Source organism: Pelobates fuscus, chromosome 6 (assembly GCF_036172605.1).
Source record: "Pelobates fuscus isolate aPelFus1 chromosome 6, aPelFus1.pri, whole genome shotgun sequence".
Lineage (NCBI taxonomy): Eukaryota > Metazoa > Chordata > Amphibia > Anura > Pelobatidae > Pelobates > Pelobates fuscus.
The window spans coordinates 134390626-134415843 of NC_086322.1; the positions used below are offsets into that span (position 1 = coordinate 134390626).

The following is a 25218-nucleotide window of genomic DNA, read 5'->3' on the forward strand; positions in this document are numbered from 1 at the left end:
GGAGTAGAAGGAGGAGAAGGTGGGGTAGGAGGAGTAGAGGGAGGAGTAGGAGGAGAAGGTGGAGTAGAGGGAGGAGTAGGAGGAGAAAGTGGAGTAGAGGGAGGAGTAGAAAGAGGAGGGAGGAGTAAGAGCAGGAAGAAGGAGTAGGAGGAGGAGAAGGTGGAGTAGAGGGAGGAGTAGGAGGAGGAGAAGGAGGAATAGAGGAGAAGTAGGAGGAGAGAGGAGAAGGTGGAGTAGAGGGAGGAGTAGGAGGAGAAAGTGGAGTAGAGGGAGGAGTAGAAAGAGGAGGGAGGAGTAAGAGCAGGAAGAAGGAGTAGGAGGAGGAGAAGGTGGAGTAGAGGGAGGAGTAGGAGATGGAGAAGGAGGAATAGAGGAGAAGTAGGAGGAGAGAGGAGAAGGTGGAGTAGAGGGAGGAGTAGGAGGAGAAAGTGGGGGACTGTAGATGAAGGGGAGGGATCGGTGGAAGGAGTAAGCGGGGGTGGGCAGGTAAGGGAGCAGACAGGTGATGTAGCAATGGAGGATACATCAGAAATCAAGACTAGGTAGAAATGCAATGGAGGCTGCAAATAGCCCATGTACAACAACTATTAACTGGCCCTATGCTTTCCCTAGAGGAAAATAATAAAAGGCTAACATGCTCATCTTGTCTGCACAGGCATCGAACGTTTCACTCCGTGGGTGCCCCGCAGTGGCTAGCCCACTACTTCTCCCACACCTGACTTGTGTCTGTGGAGACAGACGCTATCCCTGACTCTCGTTCTTTATTTTATTTATATCTAACTTCTCAAAATGTAATTCTTACTTATATCACAAATATACATTATCACAATTTTATGTCTCGCAAATGGGATAAAACTTATTCTACTCTTCACAGATAATGTATTTATATATTTATTTATTTTTTAAACATACAAAATAGACAAATAACATTGTCTTCTGCGAAATAAATGAAAAAGATAATGGAGATTTTGTCAAGCATTATAAACAGCTATACATTAATACACATTTCTTGTTTTCCAGTTTCTGGCTGTTAATGACAATGTACAATGTAATAGAGCAGCAGAAAATGCTAGCAGAATGCTTGGTTGCATAGGGAGAGGTATTAGCAGTAGGACGAGGGAAATGCTCATGCCATTGTACAGAACACTGGTGAGACCTCACTTAGAGTACTGGATACAGTACTGGAGACCATATCTTCAGAAGGATATGGATACCTTAAAGAGAGTTCAAAGAAGGGCTACTAAACTGGTTCATGGATTGTAGGATAAAATTGACCAGGAAAGGTTAAAGGATCTTAACAGGTATAGCTTGGTGGAAAGACAAGACAGGGGAAATATGATAAAAGCATTTTAAATACATAAAGGGAATCAACACAGTAAAAGTGGAGACTATATTTAAAAGAAGAAAAACTACCACAACAAGAGGACATAGTCTTAAAAATAGAGGGACAAAGGTTTAAAAATAATATCAGGAAGTATTACATTACTGAGAGGGTAGTGGATGCATGGAATAGCCTTCCAACTGGAGTGGTAGAGGTTAACACGGTAAAAATGTTTAAGCATGCGTGGGATAGGCATAAGGCCAAGCACTTGCTGCTAGTAACAGATCTAGAATCAATACACTATAATGCCCAAAGTCTCAACTTCTATGCATATGCAATAATACAATATCTGGGCTTATAATGTTTACTGGTTCCTTTTCAATTAGATCAAAACATTTTGAAACCAATCCTTAATTTTATTACCATTTGTTCAAGAAATCTTTGTTTATTAGAAATTTCTTTTAGTAAATGTTCTTTAAGATAACCCTTCTTCCAGCATGTTATCAATTTTTGTACACAAAGTTAAAACACATTTGTTACTTACACGTGTATCGATAGGATGAGCATGACACGATATATGGGCGGATATGACCTCACTGATATGGTAAGGGCAGGGTGAGGGCAGGAGCCAGGACTGACATGTCTCTTAAGGACAACCTTCTTTTGTTCTAGGGGCCATTTTCTTTTAGGGCATTTCAGCTTTACACTAAATTATAGCTTAATAAAATTAATCAGAGAAGCAACATTCTGTTCGGCAAACTGAAATACTAAACTGTGGACAGACTTGACGGATTAAATAAGACAGTTTAAAACATTATACATTTAACAGCCCGTGAAGCTGTCTCTATACTTTAAAACAACATGATGCAAAAATAAACTCACGGGATGCAACTAACCTCCCCCATCATTCACCAGCCATTAATCACTTAACACGTCCAAATATATATATATATAACGCTACGGAATCTGTTGGCGTCATATAAATGGCAACAACAATAACAATATACAAACCCTAGAAACCTCCTATACGACACATCACTCCTATGTAAGTAGCAAAATACACAATTAGAATATTTTCTAGCAAAAAACTTCCGCTGCCAACTCAGTATTTTCTGAATAACTCTACGGAAGAAACAAATCTGAATTGCAACCCCCCTCCCTTCCCCCCCAAACCTCTGTCTCACAGAAGGCAAGGAGAGAGAGGCGGGGGAAGTGGGAGTGAGGAACAAGAGAGAGAGAGAGACTGCAAGTAGAATCTCTCTAACCATGTCAACGCTGTACAGTAACAAGACAGAAGGATAGCTACGTTACAATTATTGCAAAAGCAAAGAGACACAAAAACACAACATTTAGTAATACTCTCAGTGAAACTCAATACAAAACTCCCACCCTCTATCAGGGTGGTCCTCTGCCATCTAATGGCTGACACAAAATACAAGAACAATTATTATGATATACATACATTCTTAACCCTTTGTGATCTAGTTCTTCCTCAACCCAACCTTCCTGCTGAATAGCTCTTGCTACTCTGTACCAGTAAAGCATTATCTGTAAGCTTGCTTTCTTCTCTGTCAGTAATCTACACCAGCTCTCTGGCTGCAATCTACCACATGAAGGCACAGCAATTTCCCTGTCCCATACCCCCTATAAAAGGCGTCCCAGATATAGGGGAAAGAAGATGAAACAGAGTGTCTGTCTACAATGGTCGACTGCCACTCAGAAAGGGTGGGTCCCCCCAAGTGCGTCTTCCCAAAACGTAGACTAGTCACTAATTCCGCCTAGAAGCGAGGTGAGAAGTGTGTGACCAATCACTTCTCTCACAAGAGAAATAGGAGTGGATAGTGTAAATAACACAGGAAGTAGAGTAAAAGTAAAAGTAAAGTGAAATTTAGAGACAGACACAGGAGTTTGAATGACTCCTAATTAAACAAAAACAACAATTCAATTGAAATACAGTGCATGCATCACAGTTCAAATAAAATCAACAGTAATCCCTTTCCTTTACTCATGTGACCAAAGTCACCTCCCTCAACCTCGTAGTGTCCCCGCTCGGAGAACAACTTTCGTAAGTTTCACTACCAGCGGCCACAGGAAACAGCAACCATCTCCGACCCGAATCCTGTATAGCCTCCCTTGTTACAGCAGTCCACTAAGTGTGGCTACCACTATCCTCACCCCCGTAGCGCCCCTACGGACCCACCCGTAAGTCTCACTACCACGTGGTGCTGGAGACAGCAATGCCTGCTTGAATCCACCCGCCACAAATAAAATTGGAATTCCACCAGCCTCAGCGCTCGAAGCTGGAGGGTACCACCTCTCTGCAAGCAGAGTTATGTGCACAATGAGGCTAGCTAGGCTATCAAAGTGACACCATGGGGAATCCCCAGGAAGCAATGAGTCTACACCCCCTCCACAGATTCCCCCTCCTCTTTTTCCTTACTGCTGCAGCTACCCAGCACCTAAAAGAGGTAAACAGGCAAAGAAGACCCCCAGGAAAACTTCCACAGGTCCACCCCCCTTTTTCCCTACAGCCACAGCCACGTGGCTCCTAAAAGGAGTAAACAGGCAACAGAGGACCCCCAGGCAAACACCCCCAGGTCCACCCCCCTTTATCCCAAAAGGGGTAAACAGACAAACAGAGGACCCCCAGGCAAACTACCACAGGTCCACCCCCCTTTATCCCAAAAGGGGTACACAGATAAACACTCTACCCGGGCACTTAAGCTAAAGACAGACCAATACAAACACACCCAGGCAACAGATAGTCAAAAATGCAGGTAAAAAGTATTAACAAATAAGGTATAGGCTCTCTGGGCAAGATATTACCTGTCTTTGATGTCCTCTTGGCAGCAGTCACAGACACTTGAATAGATAAATCAAAGGGGAAAGAAACATACCGGGCTGCTGCAGTCAGTCTCCACCGTGTATTTAGAGGTGATCAATCTCCATCTTTCCCCTAGGATTCACCCCCCCAGGTCTTCTTGGACGGCTGCCAGATAGGTCATAACCCAAGCCCCACGTTGGATGCGCCAAATTGATGTAGATTAATTTAGAAATAAACAAATATGTTTGAATGACTATCTGTTCCTGTCCAAATCTGAGATGATTAAATTGTGTATACGCAGAAGCAAATTCACACTGACACATGGAGTTCAGGTTAAAAGCACTTCGAGAAAATTTAATGGCATCTGATGAAAAGCGGGCTCGCAGACCCTTATAAGAGCGAAATTACATCATCATTGATTATCGAGATATCAGTAAATAAACATCATTAATTGGATTAAATGTTAAGTGGCTATGTCAATGTCCACCCATCTGTATTAGTAATTGGCTCAGGGTTTTGAGTGACTAGTGGGGCATCCTCCCATCATGGGATGTCGTAATTTCTGACCAGGATTCAGTCGCCATTGCTCTTTAGCATGAGGCTTTACTCGATGGGAGGGGGAATCTGGCAGCTAGCCATTTTGAGTACTTGGCACCGTTTTTGGGTAGTTAGTGATGTCAGACTTGTGGTCAGATTCAGTGTTCTTTTTATGAATAGAACATTTCATTAGGCCAGCTTCCCATGGCCTTGGCTATGGCCTTGGTTATACTTTGTTGCATGTTACAGGAGATTCAATAATTCCGGGGTTAGTCATGTCTTTAAAGAAAATACAGTCTCTATTCATTACACTAAATGCTGTTAGGAAATTGTCATGTAATGTAGTTAAAATGGAGGATTTGTCATAATATGAAGTTAAAATGGAGTTAGTACAATAATTCAATACAGGTTCAATAAAGATTTTTAATAATTCTACATCACAGGGTATGTTGTTGTTTAGCCCTTACCAATCTATAATCAAGGATTTGTTATCGCTACTACCTCTATCCACCTAGCCAGGCTGCTTATTTTACCTAGGCTAGTTACATTTTGATATCTATCTCCAGTAGTGATATTTACAATTATGGTATTGGTTTAACTTCCTAATACACATCACTCCATTCACATTTTTGAACACGAGCACATTTAGATTTTAGATAATATATTATTTAATAAAATGTATTTATTTTTTCTCTCTTCTTTCTATTTTACCAAATTGCTCCTTGTCTGATAGACATTCTGCAGTGATTGGTTACCTGTATCACAGTACATCTTATTTATCCCAGTCCCTCCTGGTACACATTCTTTGTTTTTATTTTTATTAGTTTTCTTTTGGGGTTACCCCCCGTCTATTAGTGTACCAGACATTGGCTCCATTCCAGTTTCTTTTCTTTCAGTATTGCTAAACCTTTTACAAAATGTTTCTGATTACGTTTCAAGAATACAAGATTGCGATTTAATAACACTAGACATATTCATATAGATCCAAACCTACTGACATTACAATGGATCCATGAACTCAAGAAGGTAGCTATACTTTCTGACTCAACCATCTGAATGGCATGTAAAAAAAACAACACCCTTCAGACCACGTGACATTGTTCTGGTGCTCACCCTTGTGACTTCATCTTCCTGTGGTTCACAGGCAGGAGTAATTTCTCCCATTACAGTAGCATATTTGCTTCTAGGTTTGATTTGTGGTGTGCTCAGTTACTGTTGTAAAAAGCAGAAATTTGAGCTTTTGGGTATTCCCGTATAAAGGTATTAGCTGTTACTTCATTAATAAGGTGTTATGGTTTGATGCTTATCTCACCATTCTCTGTAAACACAAGAAACTAAAGAGATTTATGACCGAAGCAGTGAATGTTGATGATCTGAAATCCAAATTGTATAATCCAGACCTAAATAGGTAAACTGGAAAAAGATCTCAAACGCATTTAACAATTTGGCTGTTTGACTTAGTTTATGCAGTTCATCACAATTCACTTTTTAGTGTTGGGTTGCTGAATCTGACACCAATATCCATTCAATGTAGCATACATCAAGCATTGTTTTATAATTTGCCACAATAACAGCCAAATATTTGCATACCTCATATGTTAAGTTGTTGTACTGCTTGGCTCTTTGTGTTAATACGCATATAAAGCAAGCTTTAGAAGTTTTGAAACCACATAAACATGTTTATCCAATGTGAAAAATCGGCATTTTAGTACTCATTTAAAAAGTATAATCACTTTTAATTTCCTTTGTAATGTGTGTTTTGCATTTTCTCTTGAACAGAAACCATGCATTTGTAGAACTGAAATCGAATGTAGATTTAACGAGGGGGGTTATTTTATCAAACAGGGTAAGCTAAGCAATTAATATTCACTGCTAATGAATCCTTTGAGTGCAAGTGGGAGAAATAATTTGTTGTAATTTGTTGCACTTCCTTCTCATGCAAAATGGTTAATGACAATGAAGCAGCTGTAACCCTAAAAAAACAGATTACTTACCTTGCTGTGAAAGAGGACAGGTGGCTTAACAGATACATCTGTTGCATAAATAATGGAATAGCATATCAAAGTGTTTTACAACCAGTATGTGTCTGATAATTACTCTATTTAATTATTAAGAATTTTTAAAATTCATTCTATGTGTTAACGAGAGTGTTAGAATTAGTATGTCTACATTTGCTTGTTAATTTCTAAAATATATATTATAAATATTATTTGCAATTTATTTTATTTTATTGTTTCTATTTTTCTATTTATAGAAATATTCTTAAATTTTTTAGAAATAACACATAAGTTCCCAGATTTTACTATTAACATGACGTAAAGTCATGATTTTATTAAAGACACGGAGGCGAGTATTATGCATAACTCTTTCTTTATTTCCTCAGCAGCAAAGATAGAGGAATATAAATATTATCAAAATGAAATAAAAAACTGTATAGGTACACAGGCAACCAATCACATAACAGAGGAAGTGACTATAAAAGGCCTGTGTCTCCCACAATCCCCCTCTTTCTTGCGAACATCGAAGACCAGGGAACATGAACGATATCCCACTCGGCAAGAACTGGAAATAGGAACAGATCGATAACTTCAAGCTAAAAAAGAGAAATATGGTAATAACCAAACTCCAAACTGCACACTTACCAAACACACTATCGGTTGTAAATCTGGAAACTGAAAACCTGTAATATATATAAAAAATATGACTAATATAAAACGTATCCAATCAACAGACATCAATAAGTAAGCATAGCTATCATACGCATTCCAACGCGCAAGAGTCGGGGTTGATACAGGTCGGTAAGGAGACCTAAACAAAATGAACAACTGATGAAAGTCCAACGAACGAAGAGACCATGTAGCATCCAGATAAACCTTTAGACAATCCACGGGACAGAGTGCTGGATTCTCCGAGAACCTAGGGTACATAAATGATTTGGATGCCGATTTAGTCCTCCTGTATATGTTAAAAGAAACCCCTTCAGGAGTAAAAGTAATGGCGTCCCAATCAAGGGCCCTGACGTCAGACACTCTCTTACATGAAATCAAACAAAGCAACATCACTAACTTAGAGGATAACTGCTTAAGAATCAGTCCCTGATTCTTCCGCCAATAGAGCCAACATTTTGGATTTGGTACCTCCCAGGTGATTTATATAACGAACTGCCGACACGTTGTCCATCTTGAGGAGAACGCAGCAATTCGCCCGACCTGGGGTAAGGCTGCAAATCGCGAAGGCTCTCGCCAACAGTTCCAGACAGTTGATGTGTAATGACCGTTCTATCTCGGACCATCTGCCTCTTGTGGAAACGTTGAAGGCCGATAATTCTCGCCAATTGACTGATGGACAAATCCGACACCCGAAGAGCCCGTCGAAGCTCCTTCTGGATGGCCTTCACCTCGGATTCTGGCAGATACAGGAATTGTTGAATGGAATCTACCTTGAAACCTAGGAATTCCATTGATTGAGCTGGAGTCAGGATTGACTTGTCCCAGTTGATCAAGAATCCCAAGTTCTGGAGCAGATTGATCGTCCACTCCACATGGATCTGTAACTGATCCCTGGACTGGGACATGATGAGAATGTCATCCAGGTAGATAATTAGGCGTACGCCACGTGTACGAAGGAAGGTCACCACTGGTTTCATGATCTTGGTGAAGCACCAAGGAGCTGAGGAGAGACCGAACGGTAGGCATGTAAAACGCCACCGCTTCCCGTGCCAGGTGAAGTGGAGGTAGTCCCTGTGTTCCATCACGATGGGCACTGTAAAATATGCGTCCTTCAGATCTAGTTTGGCCAACCAATCGGAACGTCGGAGGAGGTCTCTGAGGCAATGTATGCCCTCCATCTGAAAATCACTAACTTAGAGGATAACTGCTTAAGAATCAGTCCCTGATTCTTGCGCCAAAAAAGCCAACATTTTGGATTTGGTACCTCCCAGGTGATTTATATAACGAACTGCCGACACGTTGTCCATCTTGAGGAGAACGCAGCAATTCGCCCGACCTGGGGTAAGGCTGCAAATCGCGAAGGCTCTCGCCAACAGTTCCAGACAGTTGATGTGTAATGACCGTTCTATCTCGGACCATCTGCCTCTTGTGGAAACGTTGCCACAACGAGCCCCCCAGCTGTGTAAGCTGGCATCGGACTCTATTACCACGTCTGTAATGGAACCGAAAATGGCCCTTCCGTTCCAAGCCTCCATGTGTGCCAACCACCATACCAGTTCGTCTCTGGATTCTTCGTCCAGTCGTATCCTGGATTCATAAGAATGACCTGACCGTAGGTGTGACCCTTTGAGCCTCTGGAATGCCCGGTAATGTAACGGGCCCGGAAAGATCGCCTGAATGGAGGCTGCGAGTAGGCCGATAATTCTCGCCAATTGACTGATGGACAAATCCGACACCCGAAGAGCCCGTCGAAGCTCCTTCTGGATGGCCTTCACCTCGGATTCTGGCAGATACAGGAATTGTTGAATGGAATCTACCTTGAAACCTAGGAATTCTATTGATTGAGCTGGAGTCAGGATTGACTTGTCCCAGTTGATCAAGAATCCCAAGTTCTGGAGCAGATTGATCGTCCACTCCACATGGATCTGTAACTGATCCCTGGACTGGGACATGATGAGAATGTCATCCAGGTAGATAATTAGGCGTACGCCACGTGTACGAAGGAAGGTCACCACTGGTTTCATGATCTTGGTGAAGCACCAAGGAGCTGAGGAGAGACCGAACGGTAGGCATGTAAAACGCCACCGCTTCCCGTGCCAGGTGAAGTGGAGGTAGTCCCTGTGTTCCATCACGATGGGCACTGTAAAATATGCGTCCTTCAGATCTAGTTTGGCCAACCAATCGGAACGTCGGAGGAGGTCTCTGAGGCAATGTATGCCCTCCATCTGAAAATGTTGGTAGCGTAGGAACGCGCTTAGGGGTCGAAGATTTATCACTGGCCGGACACCTCCCCCTTTCTTCGGCACCAGGAAGAGGTTGCTCGTAAAGCCCGGGGTGGCAAATGACAGCTCTTCTATGGCACCTTTTGACGACATCTCTCCGATTTCCGCGGAAATCATTTTGTCCTGTTCTAGAGGAAGGGACAATTCCCTGGGGACAGAAAATTGGACAGGGAGAGAAACTAACTCGAGGAGATAACCCCTTACTGATTGCAACACCCAAGCATCAGCGGTCACTACTTCCCACCTCCGGTAGAATAAGGCCAACTTTCCCGCCACCCGTACATGAGCGAGAAGGGAAGAATGGGTACTCACCATAAGGACGACTGCCCGAAGTGGCACCGCGGGGGCACCTGGGGCCCCATAATCTCCCTCTAGCTGGGAAGAAAGTAGGGGCTCTTGGATCCTGGAAGCCCCGGGATGGGAAAAAGGAACCTCTGTTGGCTCTAAATGAGCCCCGGAATCCGCGGCCGGGTGGACGGTTCCTGCTACACCCGGCCCCTCCAAAAACCTTAGGTGCAAACATGCGCTTCATGTTGGTCTGGGCCTTATCGATGGCCGTGAAGGTCTTAACGTAAGACGCCAGGTCTTTCACAAAGGTATTGCCAAATAACATCCCTTCTTCGGATGAACTCGGTTCCGCCACTGTCATGGCAGCTAATTTGGGATCGATTTTTAGTAAAATTGCCTTCCGCCTTTCCGTAGACATAGCGGCATTGGCATTTCCCAAAAGACAGCCCGCTGGTCCCATCCAATGGCCACATCAACATCCAGGACTGAGTCGCCAGCCCTAGCAGCATCAAGAAGCTCATACAGCTTCGACAAAGGGCCCAGGGTATCTAAAATCTTGTCCTGGCACCCTTTAGGGAGTAGTCCAGGCCCTTCTTCGGTTTTCAGCCAGACTGAGCGATCTGGGGGTCAATCTCAGGGGTCTTGCAAGCCGAACCCGGGAGGGAAGGCCTGGGGCACTCAGCGCGCAGTTTATTGCGGCCCTCTTTGGAAATTGGAGTACGCATGTGCCGTGCCACATATTGGGCGATATGCCCAGGAGATTTCCACTCCGCTGACCGGGGGTGGTGGAGGTCGTCTGGATCAAACAGGGGATTGTCCTGAGGATCCAATAGTGTCTTATTATCCCCAGTGGGTCCCTGCAGATGACCCTTGGTAGTGGTTGAGGCCCCAGAAGGGGTTATATCCGTATGGGGCATATCCTCACCCGACTCATCCTCATAATAAGAGTCGTATTCCATCACGTCCGAGTCAGCCTCCGCACTCCGGTCCGTATCCGACCCTTCCTCGAGGGCCCTAGCCCTTTTCCACAGTCTATCCTTTTTAACCCGGCCAGGGGCTCTTTTGCGCGTGGGATGCGCGCTTTCTGTGACCACCTCTAGCGTGTCTGTCATGGCAGGTAGAAGTTGCATCGAGGAGTGGGAGTCGACGTGCTTAACCTTAGCCTTGGCCTTACGGGCACCAGGCATGGCAGGGGCAGGCGGGGGAGTCCCAAAACCCAGGAGGGCGAGGGCCACCATAGGGGGTAACAACATAGCCTGCTAGGACTGGGAGAACGATGTGGACACCGGTCCCATGGCAGAAGCAAAGGCCTTCTGTAAGGATGAGGCCATAGTGGCATCTAGTAATGCTTGAAACTCCTGTGAGGTTACAGTACCTTCAGGATCATCCTGGGTGTAAGCCTCAGCAAGGCCCTCAGGCCCTTCATCCTTATCTTGCATAGTAAAATGTCAAGAAAAACTTCAGGATACAATGCAAAGGGAAAAATGATAGGGTTAAGTAACCCACAGCACGAAATTAAACAAGGTAATATGCCTGCAGGTGTGCTAAAGGGTATCAGCGCAGCAGCACGATCGTGAGCCGCAGGGAACAGGGAGACCGGCCGCGATGAAGCTCCGCCCAGAAAATGTCCACCGCACATGGGAGCCGAGCAGAGCACTATCGCGGCCAGAACACAGGCGGGGTAAGGGGCACGTACACAGCGCCCGCGCGGGCCTCGTGAGTGCGAGGACGCGCCGAGGTCGGCAGCGAGCCACGGCAAAAGAGAGACCGCGGCCCGCATGACCAAGCGGGAGGGAAACGCCGCAAGGGGATAAACACCCCGGCGGGCGAACTGCAATCCCAAAGGGGGGATCCCCACCAGGCACACCGTGCAAGTAAATAAAATAACAATAGATACAAAACTAAAGTGCATGAAAGTACTAAATGCAAGCATCAATATAAATGAACAAGATATAAGAACACCAAGAATAATTTATACAAGATGAGGAGCAAAAAATATACTTAGCTGGTCTGAGGAAGCAGCAAAGAAAGGGGGGATTGTGGGAGACACAGGCCTTTTATAGTCACTTCCTCTGTTATGTGATTGGTTGCCTGTGTACCTATACAGTTTTTTCTTTCATTTTGATAATATTTATATTCCTCTATCTTTGCTGCTGAGGAAATAAAGAAAGAGTTATGCATAATACTCGCCTCCGTGTCTTTAATAAAATTGACATATTGTGTTCATCCTAATGTGTTTTTAAAGGATACATAGTATAGATGCAAGAATAGTTTGTTGATAATTGTGAGTAGAACAATTAGGAGGAAATCTGGAATCTACTGTGATCCCACATATGAAGAATATTTTTTTTAATGATGCTATTTATCTAAAATCATGTCCCAGGTTAAGTTTTGCTTTTTCTATAAAATTTTAAAGTGGAATTCTGTTATTCCTGATAGGTAGAGATGTCGCGTACATAACATTTTCCGTTCCCAAACGGCGAACGCGAATTTCCGCAAATGTTCGCGAACGGGCGAACCGGGCAAACCGCCATAGACTTCAATAGGCAGGCAAATTTTAAAACCCACAGGGACTCTTCCTGGCCACAATAGGGATGGAAACGTTGTTTCAAGGGGACTAACACCTGGACTGTGGCATGCCGGAGGGGGATCCATGGCAAAACTCCCATGGAAAATTACATAGTTGATGCAGAGTCTGGTTTTAATCCATAAAGTGCATAGATCACCTAACATTCCTAAATTGTTTGGAATAATGTGCTTTAAAACATCAGGTATGATGTTGTATCGATCAAGTAGTGTAAGGGTTACGCCCGCTTCACAGTGACAGACCAAACTCCCCGTTTAACGCACCGCAAACAACCGCAAACAGTCCATTTGCACAACCGCAAACTTCCCATTTGCACAAGGTTGGATACCAAGCTAGCCATGTCCCGTTCCTTGTCCTCACTGATATCATTGAAGGTCTCTTCCTCCACCCAGCCACGTACAACACCAAGGGTCCCCGAAAGGTGACAACAAGCCCCCTGGGATGCCTGTTGTGGTTGGTCTTCCTCCTCCTCCTAAAAGCCACATTCCTCCTCTGACTCCTCTTCCTCACAATCCTCTTCCAGCGTTGCTGCAGGTCTAGCAAGCGATGCTGATAAGGCTGTTTCTGGTGGTGATGGTGACCACAACTCTTCCTCTTCCTCTTCACGCTCATCTATGGCCTGATCCAGCACTCTTCGCAGGGCACGCTCCAGGAAGAAAACAAATGGTATGATGTCGCTGATGGTGCCTTCGGTGCGACTGACTAGGTTTGTCACCTCCTCAAAAGGACGCAAGCCTACAGGCATTGTGCCTGAGCGTCCAGTAACGTGGCAAAAAAATCCCAGCTCCACAGAGGCTGTCCTAGCACCCCGGTCATACAAATAGTCGTTAACGGCTTTTTCTTGTTGTAGCAGGCGGTCGAAAATTAGGAGTGTTGAATTCTAACGTGTCGGGCTGTTGCAAATCAAGCGCCTCACTGGCATGTTGTTTCGCCACTGGATATCTGAAAAGTGCACCATGGCCGTGTAGGAATGCCTGAAATGGCCACACACCTTCCTGGCCTGCTTCAGGACGTCCTGTAAGCCTGGGTACTTATGCACAAAGCGTTGTACGATCAGATTACACACATGTGTCATGCACGGCACATGTGTCAACTTGCCCAAATTCAATGCCGCCAACAAATTTCTTCTGTTGTCACAAACCACTTTGCCGATTTCCAGTTGGTGCGGAGTCAGCCACTGATCCACCTGTGCGTTCAGGGCGGACAGGAGTGCTGGTCCGGTGTGACTCTCTGCTTTCAAGCAAGTCAACCCCAAGACGGCATGACACTGCCGTATCCGGGATGGGGAATAGTACCTGGGGAGCCGGGGGGGTGCCGTTGATGTGGAGCAAGATGCAGCAGCAGAAGAGGACTCAGCCGAGGAGGTTATGGAAGAGAATGGAGTAGGAGGAGTAGAGGAGGTGGCAGCAGGCCTGCCTGCAAGTTGTGGCGGTGTCACCAACTCCTCTGCAGAGCCACGCATTCCATGCTTGGCAGCCGTCAAAGGTTTACCCAATGCGCAGTGTAGGTGATATACCTGCCCTGACCATGCTTTGCAGACCAGGTATCAGTGGTCAGATGGACCCTTGCCCCAACACTGTGTGCCAGACATGCCATTTCTTCCTTTTGCACAATCGAGTACAGGTTGGGGATTGCCTTTTGTGCAAATAAATTTTGTCCGGGTACCTTCCACTGCGGTGTCCCAATAGCTACAAATTTTTTGAACGCCTCAGACTCCACCAGCTTTTATGGTAAAAGCTGGCGGGCTAAGAGTTCAGACAAGCCAGCTGTCAGATGCCGGGCAAGGGGGTGACTTTGTGACATTGGCTTCTTATGCTCAAACATGTGGGCAGATGAGCAGATGAGCAGGAACTGCTCAAGGCGAGAGACGGAGTGGTGGATGGTTGAGAGGGGGCAAGGAGGACAGCAGTGGTTGACGTGGCTGAAGATGCTGGACCAGGAGGAGGATGGCGGCTTTGAGTTTGCGTGCTGCTTGTACTCATGTGTTGATCCCACAGGTGTTTGTGATGTGCGATCATGTGCCCTCACAAAGCAGTTGTACCTAGGTGGGTGTTGGACTTCCCACAACTCAGTTTCTTTTGGCACAGGTTGCAAATGACATCGCACAAAAAGACAGACAAAAAAAATGCCACACTGCTGAGCTCTGCAATGACGGCATTCTGGTGGTGGCAACAGCATGCGTTGATTGGCGTGCTGTCTGGCTGACCCCGGGTGCCGATGCATGCTGTCTGACTGTGCCACTAGCTTCTTGCGACCTCAAAATTACAGTCAAAATTGTATTTTGTTTTTAATGTACACTACTGTTACAACAGATATGAGTTGCACTGGTGTGACACTGTGCCCTGGCAGGCCCTGAAACGCACACGCGTGAAGGAAACTGACTGCTATTATTTCACAGTCAAAAAGGTGTTGTTTTTGTAAATGTACACTACTGTTACACCAGATATGAGTTGCACTGGTGTGACACTGTCCCTGGCAGGCCCTGAAACGCACACGTGTGAAGGAAACTGACTGCTTTTATATTACAGTCAAAAAAGTTTTTGTTTTTTTTAAATGCAAGCTATTGTGACACCAGATATAAGTGGTGGCACTGGGCAAGTGGGCACAGTATACGCTGTGCGTATACGCTTTTTGGGGTGCTGTCCTTACAGCAGAGATCAGATGAGTCCATCAGGACTGTAGTGGACACTGAATACACTATCCTAGCTTCCTAGCTATCAATTTCCCTATTAAATCAGCAGCAGCTACACTGTCCCTCCTCTCAATAAGAATGCAGCTTCCGGGGGGCGGGGCCTAGCTGTCATGGAGTTAAGACGCACTTCGTGTGAGCTCCCTTAATATCTCACTTTAAGCAGCTATCAAGCGAATTTCACCCCAGAAGGGGATGACCCAGCAATGTTGCTCCTACCTGACCAACCCGACATGCTTAATAGCGGTCAGCAACTCGACAGAGTCTTACTTACCTCCGCGTGGCAAGTGTGGCCTGGTGCTCACTGGGCGGGAGAGGCGGCCGATCTCCCGATCCTGGGATGCCCAGGAGCAGCTTCTTCCCGGCAGGAGCTCCGTTACCCCCCCCCTCGGACCAGTGGGGGTTTTCCCGGTCCACCCCTGAGAGGCTGTCTGGAGCTAATAGACGTACAGAGCACAGCCGCCCAGGCTGACATACTCATCTGCGACTCTCCCATTATGGCGGCAGCCGCGTGTCCTCCTGGTACCAGCAAAGCATGGCAGGATATTGAGTCTAAGCTGGACAGGCTCTTTAATCAATTTTGGAAACAAATAACAAGCAGGAAGCCCCAACAAGCTCCACCACAGCCCCAACAAGCTCCACCACAGCTAAGCGAAGCAGTCCCCATTAAAATCCACCAACGCAAAAGGCGTCGAAGACGGGACCGGAGGCACAAACAGAAATGCAGAGCCTGCCCCACGTCAAGCACTCGCCTCCACCTTAAGCCACCACAATCCCGCACCGGACGTGAAGCACCCGACAAAACAAGCTTCCACCACCTCAATGTCACGGTAATATACCCCAACACGCAGGAATAGTACAATAGTCAAGAGGCAAGAAACCAGGGTTCGTCTTACCGGACCTTAGAATGGCCGGACTAGGACGAGTAAGAAAGACAGAGTCTAGAACAAGCCGAGGTCAAGGGAACTGAGAGACAGCGTAACGTAGAACAAGCCGAGGACTGGTACACAGAGGACAAAACAGCGGATAAGCAAGCAAGGATAAGGAGAGAGCGGAGTCAGGAACAAAGCCAAGGTCAAGCACCAAAAAAACAACTGAACGATACAAGCACTAAAGGGAACTAGACAGAAACCACGATAGGGCAAGGAGCAAGGGAAACAGGTGAGTATAAATACCCTAAAGTTCACTTTGATTGGCCCCTGTCATATCCACGCCCCCAAAACGTTAGAGTATGGGGAACGTGGCACGACAGGGGCCAATGGGAGACTGATTCTAATTTAGTCTCCCACTGTCCCTTTAAGAGCGCGCCCGAGACGCGCGGCGCGCTCTTAGTGTCGGGCGGGACACGTGACCGCTTCTCGCGGTCACTGCCCGCCTGACTGATCTTATCGTTGGCTGAGCCGCGCGCGGCTCGTGCAGGAGCAGGGCCGCGCGCGGCGAGAAGAGGGGACCCCGGACGGCCCCTGGAGAGGGTAAGTACCGCTACAGTACCCCCCCTGAAGACACGCCCACCGGGCGGGGAGGAGCAGGCCTGGCAGGAAAACGAGCGTGGAAAGAACGCACAAGGCGAGGAGCATGAACAGCGTCAGCGGAAATCCAACTGCGTTCCTCAGACCCATAGCCCTTCCAATGTACCAGATAATGGAGGCGACCCCGAAGCAAACGAGAGTCAATTACAGCCGCCACTTCAAACTCCTCATGGAACACTGAACCTGCTCCCAAGTATTACGTAGACTAGCCAAATGTTCGTCCAGAGCTGGCATGCCCTGTAAGGAGAATGCAGCCGGAAGAACCACGGGATGCCGGCCATAAACAACGTAAAAAGGGCTGTTACCGGAGGATTCATGAGCAGCATTATTACGAGCAAACTCAGCCCAAGGAAGAAGGTCAGCCCAATTGTTCTGATGGTGGGACACGAAACAACGAAGATACTGCTCTAGAGATTGGTTGGCACGTTCAGCAGCTCCATTAGACTGGGGGTGGTAGGCGGAAGAAAACAAGAGGGAGATACCCATCTCTGTACAAAACGTTCTCCAGAATCTGGAGATAAACTGGCTACCCCTATCGGACACGATCGAAGTGGGAATACCATGCAACCGAAACACCTCCCTGGCAAAGATAGAGGCAAGTTCCCTGGATGATGGCAATTTGACAAGAGACACAAAATGAGCCATCTTAGAAAAACGATCCACAATCATCAGGACGACAGTTTTACCATTAGAGGGAGGTAATTCAACAATAAAATCCATGGATATATTGGACCACGGCCTCTCGGGTATGGGCAATGGATGCAACAACCCACAAGGAACTCTGTGGGAGGACTTCATACTGGCACAAGTACTACAGGCATTAACGTAATCGGTGACGTCCTTGCGCAAGGAAGCCCACCAGAAATATCTAGAAACTGCTGAGAATGTCTTAGAAATACCAGGGTGTCCAGCAGTTCTAGTGTCATGATATAATGACAAGATGTCTCGTCTCTCCGGTATATCAACGAATAGCTTATCAGCAGGCCTCTCCCCAGGAGCCAAATTTTGTTTAGCCTGAATAGCTTGTAAGAGAGAAGACGAAATAGAAAGAACAGTAGTAGCTATTATTCTGTCAGGCGGAATGACAGGGGTAACATCGACCTCGAGTTTGTCAGTAGTCTCGAATTGTCTGGACAGAGCGTCAGCTTTAGTATTACGATCACCCGGTCTGTATGTGATTATGTAATTAAAACGAGACAAAAACAGAGACCACCTGGCCTGCCTAGAAGACAATCTTTTTGCTTCACTAATGTAGGAGAGGTTTTTGTGATCCGTTAAAATGAGGATGGGATCCCTAGTACCCTCTAGCAGATGTCTCCATTCCTTGAGCGCCAAAATGATAGCAAGGAGTTCACGATTGCCTACATCATAATTCTTCTCTGCTTTGGACATCTGTCTGGAAAAGAAGCCACAAGGGTGTAACGGCTTTTCAGGTGAATCTCTTTGAGACAAGATAGCACCTACCCCTATCTCAGAAGCATCAACTTCAAGAATAAAGGGCAGTGAAGGGACAGGATGCTGTAAAATAGGAGCAGAGGCAAATGAAGCCTTCAGGAATTCAAAGGCCTCGAGTGCTTCTGATTTCCAGACATGAGTATTACCATCCTTCTTGGTCATTCTGGTTATAGGCGCTACAATGGCAGAAAACCCTTTAATAAAACGCCTATAATAATTAGAGAACCCCAGAAAACGCTGAATGGCTTTCAAACCCTGAGGTAGAGGCCATTCCATAATGGCAGACAGTTAGTTGGGATCCATACAAAAACCCTTGGCAGAGATTATATAACCCAAGAATTGGACTTCAGATTGATCAAATGAACATTTTTCGAGTTTGCAATAGAGACCGTTAACCAGAAGAGTTCTCAACACTAATTTAACATGCATGTGATGAGTCTGTAAATCAGTAGAATAAATTAATATGTCGTCCAAGTATACTATAACGAATGTATGTATAAATTGACGTAGGACATCATTAATAAATTCTTGAAAAACTGCAGGGGCGTTACAAAGACCAAAGGGCATCACAGTATATTTGTAGTGGCCACTCCTGGTATTGAATGCGGTCTTCCACTCGTGATCCTTTTTGATACGTATGAGATTGTAAGCACCCCTAAGGTCCAATTTAGTAAAAACTGTGGCCTGTTTAAGCCTATCAAATAGTTCTGTGATCAAAGGTATGGGGTACGCATTTTTGACGGTGATTTTATTTAGGCCCCTATAGTCAATACAAGGCCTTAATTCGCCATCTTTCTTAGATACAAAGAAGAAACCCGCCCCTGCCGGGGAAGAGGATCTTCTTATAAATCCCTTCTCTAGAGATTCCTTAATATATTCCTCCATAACCAGATTCTCCTGAGGAGATAAAGGATATATTCTCCCTTTGGGAGGCATCGTACCAGGTAATAAATTAATAGCACAATCGTAAGGTCTGTGAGGTGGCAATTTTTCAGCCTCCCTTTTATCAAAAACAGATTTAAGAGACAGGTACTGAGGGGGTATGACCGTAGGCACGGGAGGAATATTAGTAGAATTCAAAGGGGTGATTTTAACAATACAAGATTCTTGGCAAGAATCACTCCAAGAAACTATTTGTCCTGACTCCCAATCAATGGTGGGATTATGAGTACGTAACCAAGGATACCCTAACACGAGGTGAGAGGAAGGTGAAGTAATGATCTGAAACCGAATGGTCTCAGAGTGTAACACCCCTGTAGACATATGTAGTGGAACAGTTTCATGCGTGATAATTGGAGAGCATAATGGTCTACCATCTATGGCCTCAACGGCCAAGGGTGTCTCCTTCTCTCTGGTGGGTATGTTATTCTCCTTGACAAAACTGGAATCAATAAAGTTTTCGGCCACTCCGGAATCAACCAGGGCTAGTATATTCCCTGCTATGCAGTTACTACCAAGGTGCAGGGAAACAGGGAGAAGTAATTTAATAAGAGGCAAATGTGAGGACTGTGATGTCACACCCAAGGCCAGTCCTCTATACGGTCTTAGGTGCGATAGTTTCCCGGACGCACGGGATATTCTTGTCTCATATGACCCCTCCTACCACAATAAAGACAAAGTCCCTCCTTTCTCCTATAAAGCTTTTCAGCGTCAGTAAGTTTGGCAACCCCTAACTGCATAGGTTCCTCCTCAGAACCTTTAGATCCCTCGGGAGTCTCAGCTCTAGGGGAGTTAACAGGAACAAAACGTCTATTTCTGGACCTGGTATATAACCTGTCACGGATCCTGTTATCTATATCGATAAGATAGTCAATCAGGTCCTCCAGGGGTACAGGGAGGTCCTTAGCTGCTACCTCATCCAAAATAGTTTCAGACAGACCCTCCATAAACGCAGTAGTAAGCCCATTATTAGTCCAATCTACCTGTGAGGCAAGGGTACGGAACTGAATAGCATAATCGGCTACAGATTTAGGTCCTTGCTTTATTCTCATTAATGCCCTGGCGGCATTTTTTGACCTTTTAGTCGTGTCAAATGTTCTACGAAACGCTGTGAGGAAGCTAGTGAAGTCGTGTACCATAGGCCCATTAGCCTCCCAAATAGGATTTGCCCATTCTAGTGCCTTATCCGTAAGCTGGTGCATAAGAAAACCCACCTTAGATCTATCAGTGGGAAATGAACGTGGGTACATTTCAAAGTGGAACTCCACTTGATTAAGGAATCCCCTACATGTCTTAGCGTCCCCTCCATACCTAGGTGGCGGGGTTAGATGTGCTGAAGCATTAGGCATATTAGCTGTGTCTGGTATAGGGTTTACAGGAGGCGCAGGTACAGGTACCGGAGCTGATCTGGATAACAGTGTCTGGATGGCTTGAGCCATTTGATCCATACGGTGATCCTGTTCTGCGAATCTAGCCTCATGAGTGGCCATCTGTTGTCCTAAACCTGCGGGGTCCATGGCCCTATCGTAATGTCACGGTAATATACCCCAACACGCAGGAATAGTACAATAGTCAAGAGGCAAGAAACCAGGGTTCGTCTTACCGGACCTTAGAATGGCCGGACTAGGACGAGTAAGAAAGACAGAGTCTAGAACAAGCCGAGGTCAAGGGAACTGAGAGACAGCGTAACGTAGAACAAGCCGAGGACTGGTACACAGAGGACAAAACAGCGGATAAGCAAGCAAGGATAAGGAGAGAGCGGAGTCAGGAACAAAGCCAAGGTCAAGCACCAAAAAACCAACTGAACGATACAAGCACTAAAGGGAACTAGACAGAAACCACGATAGGGCAAGGAGCAAGGGAAACAGGTGAGTATAAATACCCTAAAGTTCACTTTGATTGGCCCCTGTCATATCCACGCCCCCAAAACGTTAGAGTATGGGGAACGTGGCACGACAGGGGCCAATGGGAGACTGATTCTAATTTAGTCTCCCACTGTCCCTTTAAGAGCGCGCCCGAGACGCGCGGCGCGCTCTTAGTGTCGGGCGGGACACGTGACCGCTTCTCGCGGTCACTGCCCGCCTGACTGATCTTATCGTTGGCTGAGCCGCGCGCGGCTCGTGCAGGAGCAGGGCCGCGCGCGGCGAGAAGAGAGGACCCCGGCCGGCCCCTGGAGAGGGTAAGTACCGCTACACTCAAGCCACGAACCCGGCACTCAGCCAGAGACTTGTCTTTGTTGTTCCAGGTATCAGGGACTCCCAGGGTCTGCACCTGGCGCCCAGAAGGGATCGGTTGAGCAAAAGCGGTAAACAGCAGCCTGCCAAGCATGTCCCACTATAGCCGATCCTCCACACCATGCCTTTGATCACATGAACTGCTCTCTGCACATTATCTAATCGTAAAGTAGCAAGCGTTTAAACATGTCATTATTTCACCTCCTAAAGAGTTTATTGTCGTAGTTCCTTACATGCCTTTACCTTAACCGTTCATGTATTATGTTATTCACTAGTCTCATCTCATGGGGCGACTCACACTTGATTTATAACTAGTGGTGGAGCTGCTGATATAAATACACAGTTGATAACGTGCAAGCTACACCCTAAACATGACAGCCATCTTTCACAACAATGTACTGCTATATACTCATACCCTCAGTGCAACTAGCCATGATATACGCACGTTCAGCCTAGCATGCTCAAATATAACACACTTCTGTCTAAAAAAAAAAAAAAATGAATGCAGCTTCCGAATGAATCTAAAATGGATGCTGTCCAGGAGGTGGGAGGGTCTGGGAGGGAGGGTCAGCTGCTGATTGGCTGGAATGTGTCTGCTGACTGTGAGGTACAGGGTCAAAGTTTACTCAATGATGACGAATAGGGGGCGGACCCGCCGTGGCGAATGCGAACAAGCTATGTTCACCAGGAACTATTCGCCAGCGAACTATTCGGGACATCTCTACTGATAGGTCATCCTTTTAAAAACACACAGCTCAGCAACACTCCTTGTAATCCAGTGAGCAATTATTTTACTCAGGTAGATACACAGGTAAGGTAGGAAGTGACACTGTTTATATCAAGTCCTAATTGACAAAGAACCTTTCTGAAACGTGGAAGTTTTATGTACAAAGAGTGTATGTTCTGAATAGTAGTCCATACATTGAAAAGAAGCAGTCACTAATACAATGTATCAGCCGTTTTCACTGGTCTCCATGGTGACTGACCAACTTTTAGCACTTTAGACCACCTTATAGCCCACAACACTAAATACAATTATTACTTACTGGATTTATAAATGTATTGGACTATCCAGGGCAGATTAACATGTCAGGTCAGGGCCGGTGCAAGGATTTTTGCGGCCCCAGGCAAGAAAAATTTGCACACACCCCCCCATGTGACATCACAATGCCCCAACCATTTGATCTGCCAAATTAACTTATGCCAGTGCTGCACACAGTGTGCACACAGTGTGTGTTTACATTAAAAAGCCTGCAGAGACAGGCTACAGACATCAGAACCACTACATTAAGCTGCAGTGGTTCTGGGACTATAGTGTACAGTGTATAGTGTATACAGACTCTCTGACGGCTGTTTGTAACTGTGGCCACAAAAGTCAATGTTCTGGGAAGCAGCTCCATTTTTTTGGGCCCCTTGCACAGCTCAAGGTCTGGGCCCCCAGGGCCTGATGGTGAGTATGTCCATAAGGCCCACTCACAAGTCCACCTACATGTTCCACCCATGAGTTCGCTCACAGGGAGTGGAGTGTTTAGAGGATGTGTTACGTGATAGTGTAGAGGATCTAAACTGTGTGCTTATGGAATGTAGTGTATAGGGATACCAATTGTGTAGGTGATGCAGTGTGTGTGTGTAGTGAATGCAGTGTGTTTTTGTGTAAGGGATAGAAAGCAGTGTGTGTTTGTGTTTAAGGGATGCATTGTGTGAATCTGTGTTTGCATGAGTAAGGGATGCATGGTGTGTTTCTGCGTATGTAAGGAATGCAGTGTGTGTGTCTGAAAGGGGTGAGTGTGTGTGTAATATATGCATTGTGTTTCTGTGTGTGTGTAATAGTGTGTGTGTGTGTGTGTGTGTGTAAGGAATGCATTGTGTGTGTCTGTGTATGTGTGTAATAGATGCATTGTATGTTTCTCTGTGTGTAACTGAAGCATGGTGTGTTTCTGTGTGTGTAGGAATGCATTGTTTGTTTCTGTGCATGTATAGGGAAGCATTGAGTGTGAAAGAGAGAGTTTGTGGGGTAGGATAGGGGGTGAGTCCTACCAGCCCCTTTGTGCTTCTCTTTCCCCCCTTCCTCAGCCTCTTTCCCCTCTTGTCCTTTACTTCTCTCCCCTCTTGTCCCTTACTTCTCTCCCCTCCTGTCCATTAGTGCTCTCCCCTCCTGCCCCTTAGTGCTTATCACTGTCCCTTAGTGATCTCCCCTGTCACTTAGTGAGCTCCCCGCCCCCTTTCCCATAGTGCCCTGCCCCCCCCCCTCCCCCTGGGTTTATTTCAGCATTAGAGTAGAGTGTAATAAGGTACTAGGATTATATGCTTGAGAGAGGTTACAGTTGTGTTCTCAAATGTGTTTAGTATTTTTGGATTTAGGTTTAGAGTGTGGTTAAATTTAGTATTGGGTACGTGGTGTACTTAGTTTCATAGATAAGCCAAACCTAGGATTCAGGCAAAGAGTTTATTTTATTTTATTTTTTTGCAGTTTTAGGCTTTTTAGGCTTTGGATACTTACATTTCTGAATAAGGAAAGACTTTGTTAATGTTTGGGGGTTGATTTTGGGTTCAGGAAAAGGGTGTTTAGGACATGACTTTTGAAGGGTTGTTTGGTTTCTGTATGGCTCCAGTGATTTTTTGATTTGCATTAGCTGTTATACAGTGTCCATCACTCATTGCCGTCCCCTGCTCCTTCTGCAAAACACTTTCTTTGTGAGTGGCTGTTAGCCCTTCCACTTCCTGTCCAACCTAACAAATAGACATTGGAGAAGCTGGTACAGCTTTTACACCATCTATAACTGTTCCTGACATAGCTCTGACATCAAGCTTATGAGTCTGACTGGACAAATCCCTTTTAAGTATGTATCACTTTTTGAAACTGATTCCACCTGACTCGAAAGTTTAGGGAAATTAATATAATCACAAAAAATGTGTTAAGTGCGCTGTATGAATGTGAAATATTGGAATTGGAAACACAAATTATTTAATTAACATTACTGCATGTAGGTGAGTAAATAGGGTATACCAATAGTGATGTCGCGAACATACATTTTTCCTGGGGTACCATAATGATAATGAGGGGGGGTGGGGCTACTGGGCGGCAGGTGGGGGCCATAAAGATAATGAGGGGTGGACCTACTGTCCTCCCCCTCTCTGGCACCCACCCCTGGGCGGTGGGTGGGGGCCATAATGATAATGAGGGGGGGACCTACTGTCCTCTCCCCTGGCCCCCACCCCTGGGCAGTAGGTGGGGGCCATAAAGATAATGAGGGGGGACCTACTGTCCTCCCCCTCTCTGGCCCCCACCCCTGTGTGGCGGGTGGGGGCCCTAAAAAAAACAATAAGGGGGGGACCTACTGTCCCCCCCGGCCCCCACCCTTGAGCGGCGGGTGGGGGCCCTAAAAATAACAATAAGGGGGGGACCTACAGTCCCCCCTTGCCCCCACCCCTGAGCGGTGGGTGGGAGCCCTAAAAATAACAATACCCCCGACTAGGGTCCCCCCCATTTGTATTTAGGGCCCCCACCCGCCGCTCAGGGGTGGGGGCAAGGGGGGAGGACATTAGGTCCCCCCTTATTGTTATTTTTAGGGCCCCCACCCGCCGCTAAGGGGTGGGGGGGACAATAGGTCCACCCCCATTGGTATTTAGGGCCCCCACCCGCCGCTCAGGGGTGGGGGCCGGGGGGAGGACAATAGGTCCCCCCCTATTGGTATTTAGGGCCCCCACCCACCGCTCAGGGGTGGGGGCCAAGGGGCCCCCCTTTTTTTACTTTAGGGCCCTCATCCGATCAGGGAGGGCTGCTCACTGTTTAATAGACAAGCCCCTGCTCGCGGTATTGCGAGCAGGGGCACAATTTACTAATACTAAGTAATTTTTACTTAG

General features: G+C 46.1%; 1 protein-coding gene across 1 annotated transcript in view; it reads left to right on the top strand.

Moving 5' to 3' along the window:
- The window catches only part of LOC134615515 (bifunctional heparan sulfate N-deacetylase/N-sulfotransferase 4-like), a 423933-nt gene that overhangs the window by 14479 nt on the left and 384236 nt on the right, over positions 1 to 25218 (top strand). The window contains exon 2 of the mRNA XM_063460046.1: positions 6462 to 6528. The gene's annotated coding sequence lies outside the window, so the exon portion shown is untranslated. The remainder of the gene's footprint in view (positions 1 to 6461; positions 6529 to 25218) is intronic.